This window comes from Nycticebus coucang, chromosome 4 (assembly GCF_027406575.1).
Source record: "Nycticebus coucang isolate mNycCou1 chromosome 4, mNycCou1.pri, whole genome shotgun sequence".
In the NCBI taxonomy this organism is placed as follows: Eukaryota; Metazoa; Chordata; class Mammalia; order Primates; family Lorisidae; genus Nycticebus; species Nycticebus coucang.
The window spans coordinates 148,386,308-148,402,301 of NC_069783.1; positions in this window are offsets into that span (position 1 = coordinate 148,386,308).

Genomic DNA, 15,994 nt, shown 5'->3' on the forward strand with positions numbered 1-15,994 from the left:
AGAGGTGTGAATCTCTTGCAGAGAAATAAACTTCAGATAAGAAGGTACCTAGAAAGACAATGATGTATGACATATCATGGGTCCTAAATTTGTAGTCACTTGTACAACTAAGACTAAATGAGGGAAATATGAGAGGGTGTGACCCGGGGGATGGTCACTAGAGTGATTATCTCATCATAACTTATTAAGATGTTTTTGTGCTATTCTGCAAATGCATTTTACTTTATATTTTAAAAAAATATTTTTAAGGACTACTGGAATAGATATCATTTAGGGGACAAAGTTCAGGATTAAATGCAGAGTTTCTCTAAAAATGATTCTAAATACATACAATTCACAGACAAAATAGCTGGAGCAGCATTAGCTGACTTGGGGAGGACAAGTGGTGGGCTGGTCCCTGGCCAGGGGCCGTGTGTCTAATTCAAGCTTCCCAACCCTGTGTCAGCTGCAGCTCCGCTGAGGCCCAGGCTGAGCCCTGCACATCACGGCCTTGCCAGGTGTCGGTTCACCTGGAGTGTGCAGCACGGACGGGCCAGGGACCCCTGGGTGGCCCAGAGAGGGGGGATCGGTAGGGGCCTTTGGGGAGGGGGAAAGTGTGGGACTCAGCGGGCTCCTCGGGATGCAGGAAGATATTATAGGTATTAAAGATGCAAGTACATCAACTTCATAGTTGGCTATGAAGAAATCAGGAAACTTCCACCATCCTCTTTTTGTGTAACTTTCCAAAAAATGAATACCTATAGCAGCAGCTCTCCAAATTTGGCTCCTAAATCAGCAACAATTTGCTAGAAATATTATGTAAATGTTTGGGGCCCACCCCAGCCTACTGTATCAGAAGCTCTGAATGTGGGGACTCAGCAGTCTGTGTTTCCACAAGCTCTCTGGGTTATTCCCATGCCTCTCAAGTTTGAGAACCACTGACGTAAAGCATCTTCCTTAATGGTGTCTTGGTCACTTTAGTGGTTAGCAAAGGCACATGGGCTTGAGTCCATGACTACATTTTGGATGAATATGTTTGATTCTGAAGATTGGAACTTTAATTGTGTATTTCCCAGAACCAGTACAAATGACAAAATATCTCATTAAAACTCACAGTATACTTTAGGATATTATCTCAAAGTCAATTCATATTAGAATCCATGAGTTATTGTGAAGTGTTTTAACACATGACCTTTTAATTTATTGTCCCATCCAACTAGATAGATTAATCCAAGTTTAAAGTTTTTTTAAAAAGACAAGTGGAGGGCGGTGCCTGTGGCTCAGTGAGTAGGGCGCCAGCCCCATATGCCGAGGGTGGTGGGTTCAAACCCAGCCCTGGCCAAACTGCAACAAAAAAATAGCTGGGCATTGTGGCGGGCACCTGTAGTCCCAGCTGCTCGGGAGGCTGAGGCAAGAGAATCGCGTAAGCCCAAGAGTTAGAGGTTGCTGTGAGCCGTGTGACACCACGGCACTCTACCTGAGGGTGGTACAGTGAGACTCTGTCTCTACCAAAAAAAAAAAAAAAAGACAGGTGGATACTGACAATGAGGATTCAGGTGTGGGGTGTGTTTATCTCGTGGGTTGTTTGCATTTGAAGTTAGAAAGAAAACTCTACCTACTACAGTGTATCAGAATTATAATGAAATATGACATAATGTCCATTGGCAAAATAGAAACACTCCGTTGTGAGAACTTTTTTATCAGGAAATAATTAATTTCTCAGTTATTTAAATAGCAAAATTAATGTAATAAATGCTTATTGCCAAGTTAACACCTATAGTCCCCTAGAACTTGTTATCAGGAGATATGATCTACACTGAATAGAAATCAGATTTCAGTGAAAATGATCAGCAACAGATATGTGCACATTAGTGTCAAGAGGCCTGTGTTACAGTCATTTGCCTTTCTGAAGTCTATTCTTCATTCAGAACAGCTCCTTTCTCTTTTTGAAGTTCAGTTTCCTCATTGGTAACAGAATATTGGATTTAAAGAGCTCTGAAGGCTCTAAGAGATCTAATATTTTCTCTGGGCTGGAAATGCAAGAGATAGCTTGAGAACTTGAGGAAATACTTAAGGTAAAATCAAGTACTGAAAGCCTCAGATATGGATGGCCCTTTTCTGCTGACTATTGCAAGACTGGGTGGAATGTGCAGGCCCAGAAGGGATGGTGGCCTGAGAGAAGAAATATGGGGAGGTATCGATGTCACAGTGAAAGAGATGTTGCCTTCCTACAGTCCTAGGGCAGTGCAAATGTTAGGGTTACGTTCATAACTAAGAAACACAACTCCCTCCAGAATTCAGGAGGCCATCAAGATAAGTGAATGATCACCATCCACTCACTAAGTCTGCCCCTGCCAATGAAGATGTCTTCCACGTGCTGTTGACCTCCCTGTCTGTCCCTCATTGCTGTCTTTTCACAGTGTTTAGTCTCCAACCTGACTAATTAACCTTGAATCCTCACCTGTTTCCAACTAAGCTTGCTAGATCTTGCAGCAGCAAGCTCTAGCTCAGAGCTTGTCAACCTTTTTTATCTCACGGCACACTTGAAATAGAGTTTAACTTATATGGCACACTTCAATTATGTTGATCAAAACAAAAAAGAGTTAAAAAAAAAAAGAATATACTTATTATGCTTTGAACTTCTTTCAAAAATAAGTTAATTAATGATCTTTAAAAATGTTCATAGCGGGTCAACGCCTGTGGCTCAAAGGAGTAGGACGCCAGCCCCATGTGCCAGAGGTGGCGGGTTCAAACTCAGCCCTAGCCAAAAACTGCAAATAATAATAATAATAATAATAATAATAAATAAATAAATAAAATAAAATAAAATAATATTTTATAGCGCACCTAAGAGTTTTCTCATAGCACAACAGTGTGCCCTAGAATATTAGGTTCCAAAGGTTTTACTCATTCTCCCACCTTGTATTAGAATAGAGGTTTTATTATTATCCAGTTATGGTAAATATGAGATGGTATGGTAAAGTCAACAGATAAAGATATGGCAGTCACTGAAAAGATGATTTCTTATCCTCATGGCTCCCATAGGAGGGGGCTTGCTATAGTATACAGGGCCATAAGGGAAGCACTGGTCAGTCAGAGGGAGTGAAAGAAAATATTTTCTTCTTCCAGGAAGAAGAAGCAAGTAAGGCAAGGTAAGCAGGTATAGGATTGAAGAGTTAAGAGTAATTTCAGCAGGCTCTAGGGCACATAGACTCTCCCCAGTTTTCTATGGATTAGGACAGATGGATAGGGGCCTGGAACTGTGAATCTGGTAGATAAGGGAGGTGTGGGGGCAGAGGCTCTGGACTGATTGGTTTGCATATGAAAAGCACAGTTGCAATCTCCCAAGCCCTGGCTAGCACTGGGAGGGACAGTCTCTCCAGTGATTGGTGATCTTCCACTAGGAGTATTGGTGTATTTTTCAAACATTATTTATCTGACTCAAGTTACTACTTAAATATGTGTTTTGGGTACTTCCTCCTAGAAAATTTCAGGTCATAGTAAGACCTCAGTGAAGATAGTTAAGTAATATGTTGTCTTTTTGGCATAAGTTGCAAGCTCATGAGATGGCTGTGAAGAAATCAGAAGTTAGTAAGACCTCAGACATCAAAACATCAGAATAAAAAGACATGCTTAATATACATCTCCACTGGCCACTTCCCTCAGGCTACCCTCAACTGCCTGTAGTTGGTCCCAAAGTATCACAAAATCAAAAAAAGGGAGCCTATGCTAAGAGCAGTCAAAGTCACATACCCAAGGCAGCAGGATTTTACTTGACAGGGTCATATACCTTTGTGGGAGGCCCCAGTTTGAAACCTGTTGTCACTATTCAGTAGTCGCTGAGAATGTCATTTAACCAGTTGGAACCTCAGGTTTTTTTCCCCTAACCTGATCAATAGTGATGATAATATATACCAATTTTTTGTGATAACCTAAAAAAAAATGTGTTTTAAGGCTACAAAGAGGTATATGTTAGTATCTATGGATATTTTAGCAGAATAAAAAATAGATCAACAAAGGTGAATACTGAAGTATTGGTGAAATAATATATCCAGGATTCTTTTTAAATGAGTGAAGAAAACAAACAAAAAAGTCAAGGGGATGGGGGCAAGACATGATTGCAAGAGGGACTTTACCTAACAATTGCAATCAGTGTAACTGGCTTATTATACCCTCAATGAATCCCCAACAATAAAAAAAAAAAAGAAAAAAAAAAAAGTCAAGGGGATTGATGATACAACAATAAATAATATTGATAATTACTAAAGCTGGCTGATGGGTACAGGGAATTCATTATACAATTCTCCTTGTGTATATTCATGAGTATTTGAATAATACAAATTTTAAAATGAAGGCTGAAAAACAGAAGAAATCATTAGATACTAGCAATCACTAGAGAATTGCTGTTATATAAAAATACACACTGTATGGTTATTCTGTTTTACAATATTTATTTTTATGAACATGATTGAATAGCCCATCCTCTTTCTTAGACTCATGAGTTCCTAGGGTGATTTGATCTTTTCACTGGTTCCAAATATCTCCAGGCTAATACTTACTTAGATTAATCAAATTCAAAAATGTGTCAAATGGTCTATGAAGCAAGTGTATGATGCCCCATGATCATATCAATGTATACAGTTATGATTTAATAAAAAAAAAATGGAATTCCTAATGGTAAAACTGTAATCAACATGGTATGACTATTTTCTGGTGAGAAGTCCTATCCAATTAGAAAATTTATGATGAGAAGTCCTATCCAATTAGGAAATTTCCCCAATCAAAGGCCCTTCTCTCTCAAGAGGTTTCACTGAATAACAGTGGCAGTTACTTAATTAGTGAGGTTAAAACATCTCTCAGAAACAAGGTCAAGATGACATTTCTATCTATGGCACGCTGATGAAAGAGACCTTCAAACACAGTGCTCAGAATCTTGGTCTAAGACTTACAGGGAGAAGAGAAAGGAATATATATTAATTCTGAAATCAATGGATTTTTCTTTAGGCATGTGCTAGCTATTGGCTTTATACAAGCATTTCCTTAAATTTGCATAAAATTAACAACTTTTTGCTTGAGAAAACTCTTTTTTCCAAATTCATTTTTCTTGTTTGAAGAAATAAGAATCCTTAAAGAAAAGAGATCCATGAATCATTAACTATAAGCCAATCAACAGAGAAAATTTAAAAAGAAGAGTTTATCTAAAAGTCATCTTTTCATAGTGTCTGTAAAGAAAAGGAAAGATATGGCAAGAAACTTTGAGTTGGTCCATGAAATAAAAAGATATGGATCAATATAAGAGAGCCTTTATTCAAACTGCTGCATGCAACCACAGAACAGTTGATAAGCAACATGTCTGCTATTTGTGTGATACCACACAAATACACTTGATGATATCAATTCATTCAAACTATAAATAGTTATTTCATTTTTTTCTTTCTCTTCCCATAAGAAAATACCAGTGACAAATCCCAAATTTTTTTGCTTTATCTAACCAAACCATTTTTAATTTCCCAAATGATTGAATTTGTGGTAGATTACATTTATGGATTTATATATATTGAACCAACCATGCATCCTTGGAATAAGGCCCGCCCGATCATCATGTAAAATCTTTTTAATGTGTAGCTATACTTGGAAAGAAGTAGGAGAATCCTCAAAGAGCTAAAGTGGACCTTCCATTTGACCCCACAATACCATTACTTGCTTCTACTCAGAAGGAAAAAAAATCATTTTACCATAAGGACATTTTCACTAGAATGTTCATCACAGTTCAATTCACAATTGCCAAGATATGGAATCAACCCAACTGCCCATCAATACATGAATGGATTAATAAACTGTGGTATATGTATACCATGGAATATTATTCAGCCATAAGAAAAGATGGAGACCACATCTTCTGTATTTACCTGGCTGGAGTTGAAAAACATTCTTCTTAGTAAAGTATCATAAGAATGGAAAAGCAAGTATCCAATGTATGCAATACTAATATGAAACCAATTAATAAACAACTATATTCCCACATGAGAGAAAAACACAAATAAATTCAAGTTGGGGGAAGAGGGAAGGATATAGAAGGGAAAAGGAAGGAGGAAGAGAGATTGGTAAGCTCTCACTATGGACACAAGGTAAGGGTATACACCACACTCCCGAGTGAAGGGCTTGGACTTTACCTAACAAATGCAAACAATGTAACCTAATATTTGTACCCTCATATTAATCTAAAATAAAAAATAGTAGACTTTCAACTTTCAACATCAATTTTCAAGCCCCTCATTTAACTTTATGTATTTTAATGTGGCCTACAGTGAAATTAAAATGTCAGTCTAAAAACATTAAACTGCTCAAACTAATATAAGGATATCCCCAAAGTGTAAAATATAACAGGGCACATTATTAAACACATACCAAAACCAAGATGAGTTTGTCTTAAACAAAAGACCTCATTGCATCCTTTCTACACTTTGAAACTTCACTTTGGTACCAAGAATAAGCAAATAGTTCAGCCAAGAAGAAAAAATAAAAGCTGCACATTTATTGAGTATCTATATTGTTCAAGGTAAATAAGTATTGTTCATTTTCATTGGTAACAGGGAAGGAAATGGGGTTCAGGAGTTGTTATTATAAAGCCTACTCAAGCTTGAGCATCTGTAAGAGACAAAATTTCAACACTGGTGCTCTTTCCTCTTCCTTTTGTTACCTCTGAAGACTACTGAAATTTACATTACCAGCCAAATGTTTAGAATATCTGTTGCCTCCCTGCTACTTTAAAAAGAGTAACAAAGTCAAGTGAGATAGTTTAGAATCCTATACTGAGCAGCACTACGTTAAAAGTGAAAAATCAACAACTAGAGAGCAACCACCATGAAGGCTGAAGAACAGCATGAAGACCCACCTGCTAAGGTTGTTTCAACTTCGCCCATTTTGGTCATCGGGAATTTTTTTTTTAATTCAGTTTTTTTTCTTTTCTTTTTTTTTTGAGATAAAGTCTCACTCATTTGCCCTGGGTAGAATGCCATGGTGTCAACACTCACAGCAACCTCAGACTCCTGGGCACAAGCGATCCTCCTGCCTCAGCCTCTCGAGTAGCTGGGACTACAGGCATGCACCACAACGCCCAGCTAATTTTTCTGTTTTTAACAGAGATGGGGGTCTTGCTCTTGCTCAGGCTGGTCTCAAACCTCTGAGCTCAATCCACCCACCTTGGCCTCCCAGTGTGTTAGGATTAGAGGTGTGAGTCACTGTCCCTGCATCAGATCATTAAGAATTGACAGAGAATATACCTTGCCTCTGACTGCCCAAATTTATTAGTCAAATCTAAATTTCCCTCAGTGTACCTTTTGTTTCCACTTAACAAACCAATTAAACTAACAGAAATGATTAATCCAAAATACTCTTTTCTTAGCCAGAATTTCCCCAGAAATGAAAATAAACCACAAGACAAAAGCTTTGTGTTTATAAAAGAAAAATGTATAGTATGATATGGGATCATATGCGTAAAAGTACATTGTAAACTCTTCTAAAGCCTGTAAACATTATGGAATGTGTGATTGCATTATCATAAATCCCAGAAGACTTAAGCTTAAAATAAACATAACCAGAAATTTTGGTTATAAGACTCAACAACAATAAAGGTTTTTACCGTCTCCCATGCCTTGGCTGCAGGACTGCCACCTACAATACCACCCAAAGCCAAGTGGCTGTGAAAACTAAATGTTGGGACCAAGATCATCTAAGTCTAGAGAAGTCCCCTGAACACAGGGCCCTGTGCCCACCCTCTTCAAAGAGGTTAACTGCAAACTTCCATGCGTGTTCATCAGGAACACCCCAATATAAGTCTCTGGCCATCCATCCTCTCCTTCTCCCTCATCCTTCCTGATTGCTACTTCTGGGCCCAGGACCCAGCATATCCTTCTCCCAACATCAAAACCCTTGATATGAGCTCTCTGGAAATACTGTTTCATATACTGCTTTCTATGAACTTATCTATTTCTTGCTTAATCCCTCCACCTTATTTAAGAGAGACCCCAATGCAAATACTTTCCCACATCTCTCGCAAGTGGAGACAGTTCCCTGTTCCTTTTCTCACTGTCAAGGTAGCTCAAAATCAGCACATGGGAGTTTTTTGGCTTCTGTGCTTCCCCCCCATCACCTGCCAACAATAATCATCTCCCCCTATGTCATGCCTGACAGCCTCTCCCCTTCCTCCTAACTGCCATTTACCACCTTGCCAGTGACTCATCAGCTTCCCTTGTCACCACCACTCACAGGAGGCTTTTGCACATGATGACAGTCTTCCTCCTCACCCTAAGTCCTGCCAATAGCTGAGTCACTTAAGTAGTTAGGTGGAGGACCCACCTGACAGCTTCACTTGGATTCCTGACCTCCTCATCACTTGCAAACTTCTCCTTTGCCACCTACCCCACAAGCATGGCTTTGGACTTTCATAGCCTGAAATTATTCACTGGGACATCTTTCATTTAGATCCTGACTTCCTTCCCTTCCTGTTTATTATTTTATTATTTTATTTTATTTATAGGTATTTTATTAAACTATACCCATAGTGACCATTTTTCCAGCTCAATAGGGCCTCTAAATAACTGTCTTCTTTACTATCATTCCTACCATCATCCTTCTCATTTCTTCACTTTCATTTTCTTTCTTAAATTCCATGATCCACCATTTTAGTGACAATCTGGGCAGCACTCCAAAGACCTGTCACATATTTGGCATAATCACAATCAACATAAACACTATCTATCCTCTGACTTTGTGCTGGATTAAATTACACAATGTACTTAGATTTTAAACAAATGATCAGCAGCCTGCTACATTTATCTGGTCAACATATTATACTACCTAATGTATGTCATTCTTCTCTAGAAAGATCCTAATAGCACCAACATCCCTTTCCTCATAGCCAATGGCATTACCTCCTACTTCATGAAAAATGTTGAAGCCCTCAACATCCACCACCACACCCTTCCACACATTTTTTCAATTTTCTCTACTCCTATTACATTGGTCGAACATCTGTCTTCTTTTCAAAAGCCAAATACTACTCTTTGGATCCCACTCTTTTCCAAAAGCACAAACTATCATTCATATGTTTTCCATCGTATATATCCAGCCATTCCATCTCAAGTGGATCTGTCATTAGGAACTCCCCTCCACAATTCTATGGGCCAGTGGTAGTGCAAAAGCAAATTTTACTTATTAAGAATATAATTAAACCTTTAAATTCTCCACTAAGAAAGAGTACTCAGAGTTTGTTTCAATTTATTGGTATTATCTGTAGCTAAGGGTTCTTGACATGCAATTTACATGTTTATAGTTTAAATATGCAATTTACATGTTTGTAGTTTAACTCTTACATAAGACTATAATTAAACCTTTAAATTCTCCACTGAGAAAGAGTACTCAGAGTTTGTTTCAATTTGTTGATATTATCTGTAGCTAAGGGTTCTTGACATGCAATTTACATGTTTGTAGTTTAACTCTTAAGTGGTGGAAGGATGGAAATATAAATATTCCTGAATCTTTTTTTTTTTTTGAGATAGTCTCACTTTTTCACCCACCCTCAGTACAGTGCCATTGCATCATAGCTCACAGCAACCTCAAACTCTTAGTCTCAAGTGATCCTTTTGCCTCAGACTCCCAAGTAGCTGGAACTATAGGCACCAACCACAATACCTGCCATTTTTAGAAACAGAGACTCACTCTTGGTTCAGGCTGGTCTTGAACTCCTAAACTCAAGCAATCCACCTGCCACAGACTCCCAGAGTGCTAGGATTACAGGCATGAGCCACTGCACCCAGGCTCCTGATATCTTCATATGGTCCCCAGTCTAGCACTACAAACACTAGAACTCAGGGCGGTGCCTGTAGCTCAGTGGGTAGGGTCCCAGCCACATACACCGAGGCTGGCAGATTCGAACCCAGCCTGGCCCAGCTAAAACAACAATGACAGCATCTGTAGTCCTAGCTACTTGGGAGGCTGAGGCAAGAGAATCGCTTAAGCCCAAGAGTTTGATGTTGCTGTGAGCTGTTACACTATGGCACTCTACCCAGGGAGACAGCTTGAGACTCTGTCTCAAAAAAAATACAAAAACAAAAACAAATTTATTTAAGTATGTACGGTCTTAAGAAACAACAATAAGTGAGCCAGGAAGTCTGTATTAGAAATCTGTGTCTGTTCAAAAACACAGATCACAGAAGAATCTCCAAAACACTGTTGAGTTAAAAAAAAAAAAAAAAAAGAAAGAATACAGACAAATAACCATACACACACACACACACACACACACAAACACACACACCACACTGCTCCCTAATCTCATTTCAATGAAGTTCCAGGAAAGGCAAAATTAAGCAATGGTGATAGAAGAGGGAAAAATGTTACTTTCGAAGGGAGAAGGCAGATGGTGACTGGAGAGGGACATGAGGGGATGTTCCAGGATGATGAAAATATACTATATCTTGATCTGGGTGGTGGATATGTGGGTGTAGGTATACATAAAAATTCATCAAGTTGTATATTCAGGATGTGTTCCTTTTATCCTATGTAAATTATACCTCAACATGAAAGACATGACAAAGTTATTTGTCATTGATATTACCAAGTCATAGCCTAAGTTAAAAGTCAAAGATGGCCTCCAGGGCAACCCTGTTTTGTAAATAAAGTTTTATTGGGACACATCCACACCCACTTATTTGCCAAGACTGTATAAACTGCAAAGCCTAAAAAATTTACTGTCTAGCCCCTTTTAGAGTAAGTTCCCCTACCCCTGACCTGAGCCAGTAGTTCATAACTTTGGGTGGGGAGAGAGTTCACTGATCTCTTAGAGAATCCAGTGAAGGGTAGAGATTATCTCCTCAAGAAAACACACAGCTTCTTAAATAAAAAAATGATATTTAAAATTTTAGAAAGTTTAGATACTCTCTGAAGCACAGTCACGATCCCCACCTTTCCCAGACCTTCTGTTCAAGGTTTTCATCACAAATTACTAACCCACTCTACTGAGAATAATCCATAGGCTGGCCCTCTTCTTGGAACTACATCAGTGTGAACTTCCATTTCACATCCTTATTTGTTCCATGGAACTACTCATTGTTATGGCCAATAACAGAATTACCCAGATCACAATATCCCATCTAATATCAATCAATTTGTTTTGCTCTCTCTCAAGGGGGCAATCAATATATTATACAACCTAACTTTGAGAAGCCTTTCTGAAAATGTATGGAATGTACAAAGCTTTTCTGAAATGTATGTTTGGTACAGAGAGAGACCATGAATGCCAGAAGTGATGAACTGGCAAACTCTAGCATCAGTACTAGAAAAAGCACAAGGCAATTAACTTACAGTGTCACATTCAAATACAAATAATATTGACACATCTATTCAATTTCACAGACCTGAGTAAAAACGTGTGGACCAAACAATGGAGTATATGCTACTATGGTGAGCTCTTTCATAGCAGAGCTATGCTTATGCATCTGTTTAGCCCCTGTGGTGCTTCACACATTGTGCTAACCTAATAAGTAATAAAGAAATGACTGAATTAAACCAATTTGTAAAAATAAAAGTCATTATTTTATAAATGGTTTAAGCTTCCTGGGAGTTTGATTTATTTTCCTTTCTAGAAAAAGACAATTATGAGTAAAGAACACTCCCCGTGTTCTGTAATTTTGATTTTATATTAATGTGCTCACAAAACATACATCAAAGGTCTACTTGGTGGGAGGCCTGCCAACTTATTAATGCCATTTATTGTCCTGCAAGAAAGCACTCATAGCAGTCGTTTAATGAAGGCACAGCATGTTTTGACCAATTCCCAAATAATAAAAAAGCCATCTTCACACAAAATAAGAAACTCCAGGCAGCATGATCTCTGATTTAAGGTTAATTCTATGATTCTTCATTACTGCCTTCCTAGCTGAGGTATGAACAGTGGGTGGCATTCTACAAAAGCTGGGATATTAAATTGCTGAAAATTGAAGGAATTTGCCCCATGCTGACAAATTGTTAATCAAAAATTGTCATTTCTGGGTGGCGCCTGTGGCTCAAGGAGTAGGGTGCCGGCCCCATATACTAGAGGCGGTGGTTTCAAACCCGGCCCCAGCTAAAAAAAAAAAAAAAAAAAAAAATTGTCATTTCTACCACTGTGCAAGCTTTAGCACATTTTATAAAATACATGTACGTTTCTTCCCAGATGCAATACTATAAATTCTCCCCTCAATGAGCTTGAATGTTTTTATTCTAATAGCAAAAGTTTTAGGGGTTCGTCAAGAGGCTAAATCGCTGTAATTCCAATGAGTCAACTTCTAAAGTGAAAGGAAGATATTTCAGTGCATATTTTCTACTTTTTATATCAATTTGATAAGAATCCACAGATCCATGAAGATCTATGATGACACTGAATTATAAATTTATTTAAAAAGCAATTTATTAGGCAATTATATTGCTAAAGAAAATTAAACGGCCTAACTTCCTATTGGAATCCATTTTTAGTAGTTACCATTACTAGAACCTCAGAGCAATTAGCAAGCCTAAGCTTTTGTCAAGTAGCCATTTCAACAAGAAAGATGATAACCATTAGAGCAACCATATTTTCAGAATAGACTCAAAAGAATAAAAGTCAGATGTTGGAATTTTTATATGCAGAATGTAAGATAGGAATGCATAACGTCCCAAAAAAATAACAAAGAGTATTGATAATATAAACAAATAACAAGAAAGTATCCAAATTGGTTAGGTAGATTTAGGGAAAAATCAAACAAAAAAAATTCTAAGAATACAATGTAATAAAATTTAAAATGCCATTGATGGATTCACAGCAAATTGCATTTACTTTAAGAATTAATGAACCACAAATAAATCTGAAGACAATTTGTAGAATTCAGATGCTAACCAGACATTAGTTCTTCAAAAAATAAATACAACAGAGTAGAAGGATGGTTACCAGGGGTCAGGAAGTTGGGAAAATGGGGAGATGGTTGTCAAAGGATACAAAATTTCAGTTAGAAAGTGAGTAAGTTTTAGAAGCCTAAAGTGACTATAGTTAATAATATCATATTGCATACTTGAAATCTGGTAAGAGAGTAGATCTTAAGTATTGTAGCCACAAAAAAAAAAAAAAAAAGATAACTATGTGGTGATGGATATGCTAATTAGCTTGGTCATGGCAACCTCTAGCATCAGTACTAGAAAAAGCACAAGGCAATTAACTTACAGTGTCACATTCAAATACAAATAATATTGACACATCTATTCAATTTCACAGACCTGAGTAAAAACATGTGGAACAAACAATGGAGTATATGCTACTATGGTGAGCTCTTTCACAGCAGAGCTATGCTTATGCATCTGTTTAGCCCCTGTGGTGCTTCACACATTGTGCTAACCTAATAAGTAATAAAGAAATGGCTGAATTAAACCAATTTAATTAAACCAATTAAACCAATTTTATATGTGTATTAATGTGAAATTAATCATTTCACATTAATACACATATAAAAATATCCCAATATACAACTTAAAGATATATAATTTTTCTTTGGCAATTATGCCTCAATAAAGTTAGACAAGAATAGATATATGGTAATTATTATAGTATTAAAATGAAGAACAAGTAGGTTAAATCAACAAACTTACCAGTATTTCAATGGGAACTATGGGCCTGCTTTTGGCTAATGAGATGGTCAATGTCCATTTCCATGTTTGTCACTGCTAGTCGTAACAAGTGATGCAAGTGTGCATCAGTTAGTCTAGATCTGGTTGGAGATTTTAGATGTTTAATTCTGGAAAAAGTCTGTTCACAGACATAAGTGCTGCCAAAGATGGTTGCCATTTTGAGTGCATGGTTCCTGAGATTAGGATATGTCTCAGAGGGGAGAGATGCATAGAAATTAGGAAGGCTGCTTGACTTGAATATGTCTTTCAGAGAGTCACAATTCTGCAGTTCAGCCAGTTCCATTTGGTAAATTGTATTCGCATTTTCAATGTCAGTAGAAAATGGGTTACAGACAAGCTGTATGTCCTGTTCATAGAGATGAAGCTCTTTAAATCTAAATTAGAACTCCTTTTGCAACTTTTCCAGTGAATCCACACGTGTTTTATTTGGGAATGCAACCAATGGATTTTCTGCTAACAGATTTTGAGTTGTGAGGAGATGGCAGAAATTTTCCTCCTTTACTTGTTTGATAAGGAGGCCTAATTTTACTTCAAATGCTTTCACATGTGATTGCATATCACAGATGAGCTTCCCCTTTCCTTGAAGTTGCACATTGAAACTGTTAAGTAGATCTGTTACATCTGTCAGAAAGGCAATTTTCCATTTCCATTCTGCATCATTAAGCTCTGGTACTTCTTTGTTTTTGAAAGCAGAAAAGATGTAATCTGTGGAAGTAAGTAATAGAAATGTTTCAAAACTCTCCCTTGACTCAGCCAATGGACTTCTGCGTGGTACAGAACATCTTCACAGGCAACATTTAGCTCAGACAGAAATTCTTGAAATTGTCTGTGGTTTAGTGCATTAGCTCTAATGAAGTTAACACAAGATACCACAGTTTTCATAAGAGCCCCACTTCAGTGATTTACTACACAGCGCTTGTTGGTGGATGAGCATATGGCTGAACTTGCACTGTGCAGAGATCACAACAGTGTGAACCGGGGCTTACACAGCACACAACATACAAAATCATACAGAACTGAATAGCAATTAGAATATAAATGCACTTACTGTCAATTAAATTGAATTTCCTACTCCTCAGCTGTCTACAGAGCCAGATTAAGTTCGCATGGGGCCCTAGGCAGATTAGCAGTTTGGGACCCCCATGCAATAACTCTGAGCACTGACCATTTGCATTAACACTGACTGCAGACCATTTGCGATAACACTGAGCACTGACCATTTGCATTAACACTGACTGCAGACCATTTGCGATAACACTGACTGCTGACAATTTGCATTAATGAGTGCTAACAATTTGCATTAACACTGAGCACTTACAATTATCATTATCACTGAGCACTATTTGCATTACCTCTGAGCTCTGACCATTTGCATTACCTCTGAGCACTGACAATTTGCATTAGCACTGAGCACTGACTATTTGCATTATCTCTGTGATGCAACCCCCCTAGAAACCACCCCCAAACAACTAACCAACTCAAATAAAAAGGCTCTTCTAACTTCAAAAAAAACGGCACCCCCTATCTGCGACAAAAAAAGACCTCCTAAACCAGAACAAAAAGGCCCCCTTTAACCATAAACAAAGGCCCTACTAACTGCCAAAAAAAAAAAAAAAAGACCTCTTAACTTAAAAAAAAAAAAAATCCTAACTTGTTCTTACCTCAGTCCTTAGGCAGCAACAGGCTCTGCACAGGCAACCTAGTGACTCCTCTGATTACACCAGAGACTGAGAGGAGTCTTTGAGAGACAGAGAGAAGGAGGGGAGTCGGAGAGTAAGAGGGGAGTCAAAGAGTGTGGGGCACATTCCACACATGCGCACTGTGGGCAGGGACCAGTGGGCTGCTAAGCAGTACAGCAAAAACACCCCGCTGCGAGAGACAGAGAGAAGGAGGGACAGGGAGAGACAGAGAGAAGGAGTGGCGTCAGAGAGTTGGTGCACATTCCACATATGTGCACTGCGGCCCAGGATGAGCGGCTGCTAAGCAGGCCAGGCAGGGCGGCAAAAACACCTGGCAGGCTGGATAAATGTCCTCGGTGGGCCGTAGTTTGAGTACCCCTGCTCTATAGGAAACATTTAGAAAGAATCTTAATGGAAATATCCTTCAATATTTCTTAAGTGGAATGACTGAGGTTGACAGATTTTCACTCTAATTTGAGTTGGCTCCCACTTTGTGGACAATCAGAAAGGAATCTAGTAAGTTTTCCCCAAGGTGGAGAGCAAAGTCACAGGCAACCCTTGCACAAAGAGAGCCTTCATCCCTACAGTAGCTCAGTAACTCCCTGTGGAGAAAAGCTGCTGTCTTTTCTTCAACTTTTTCT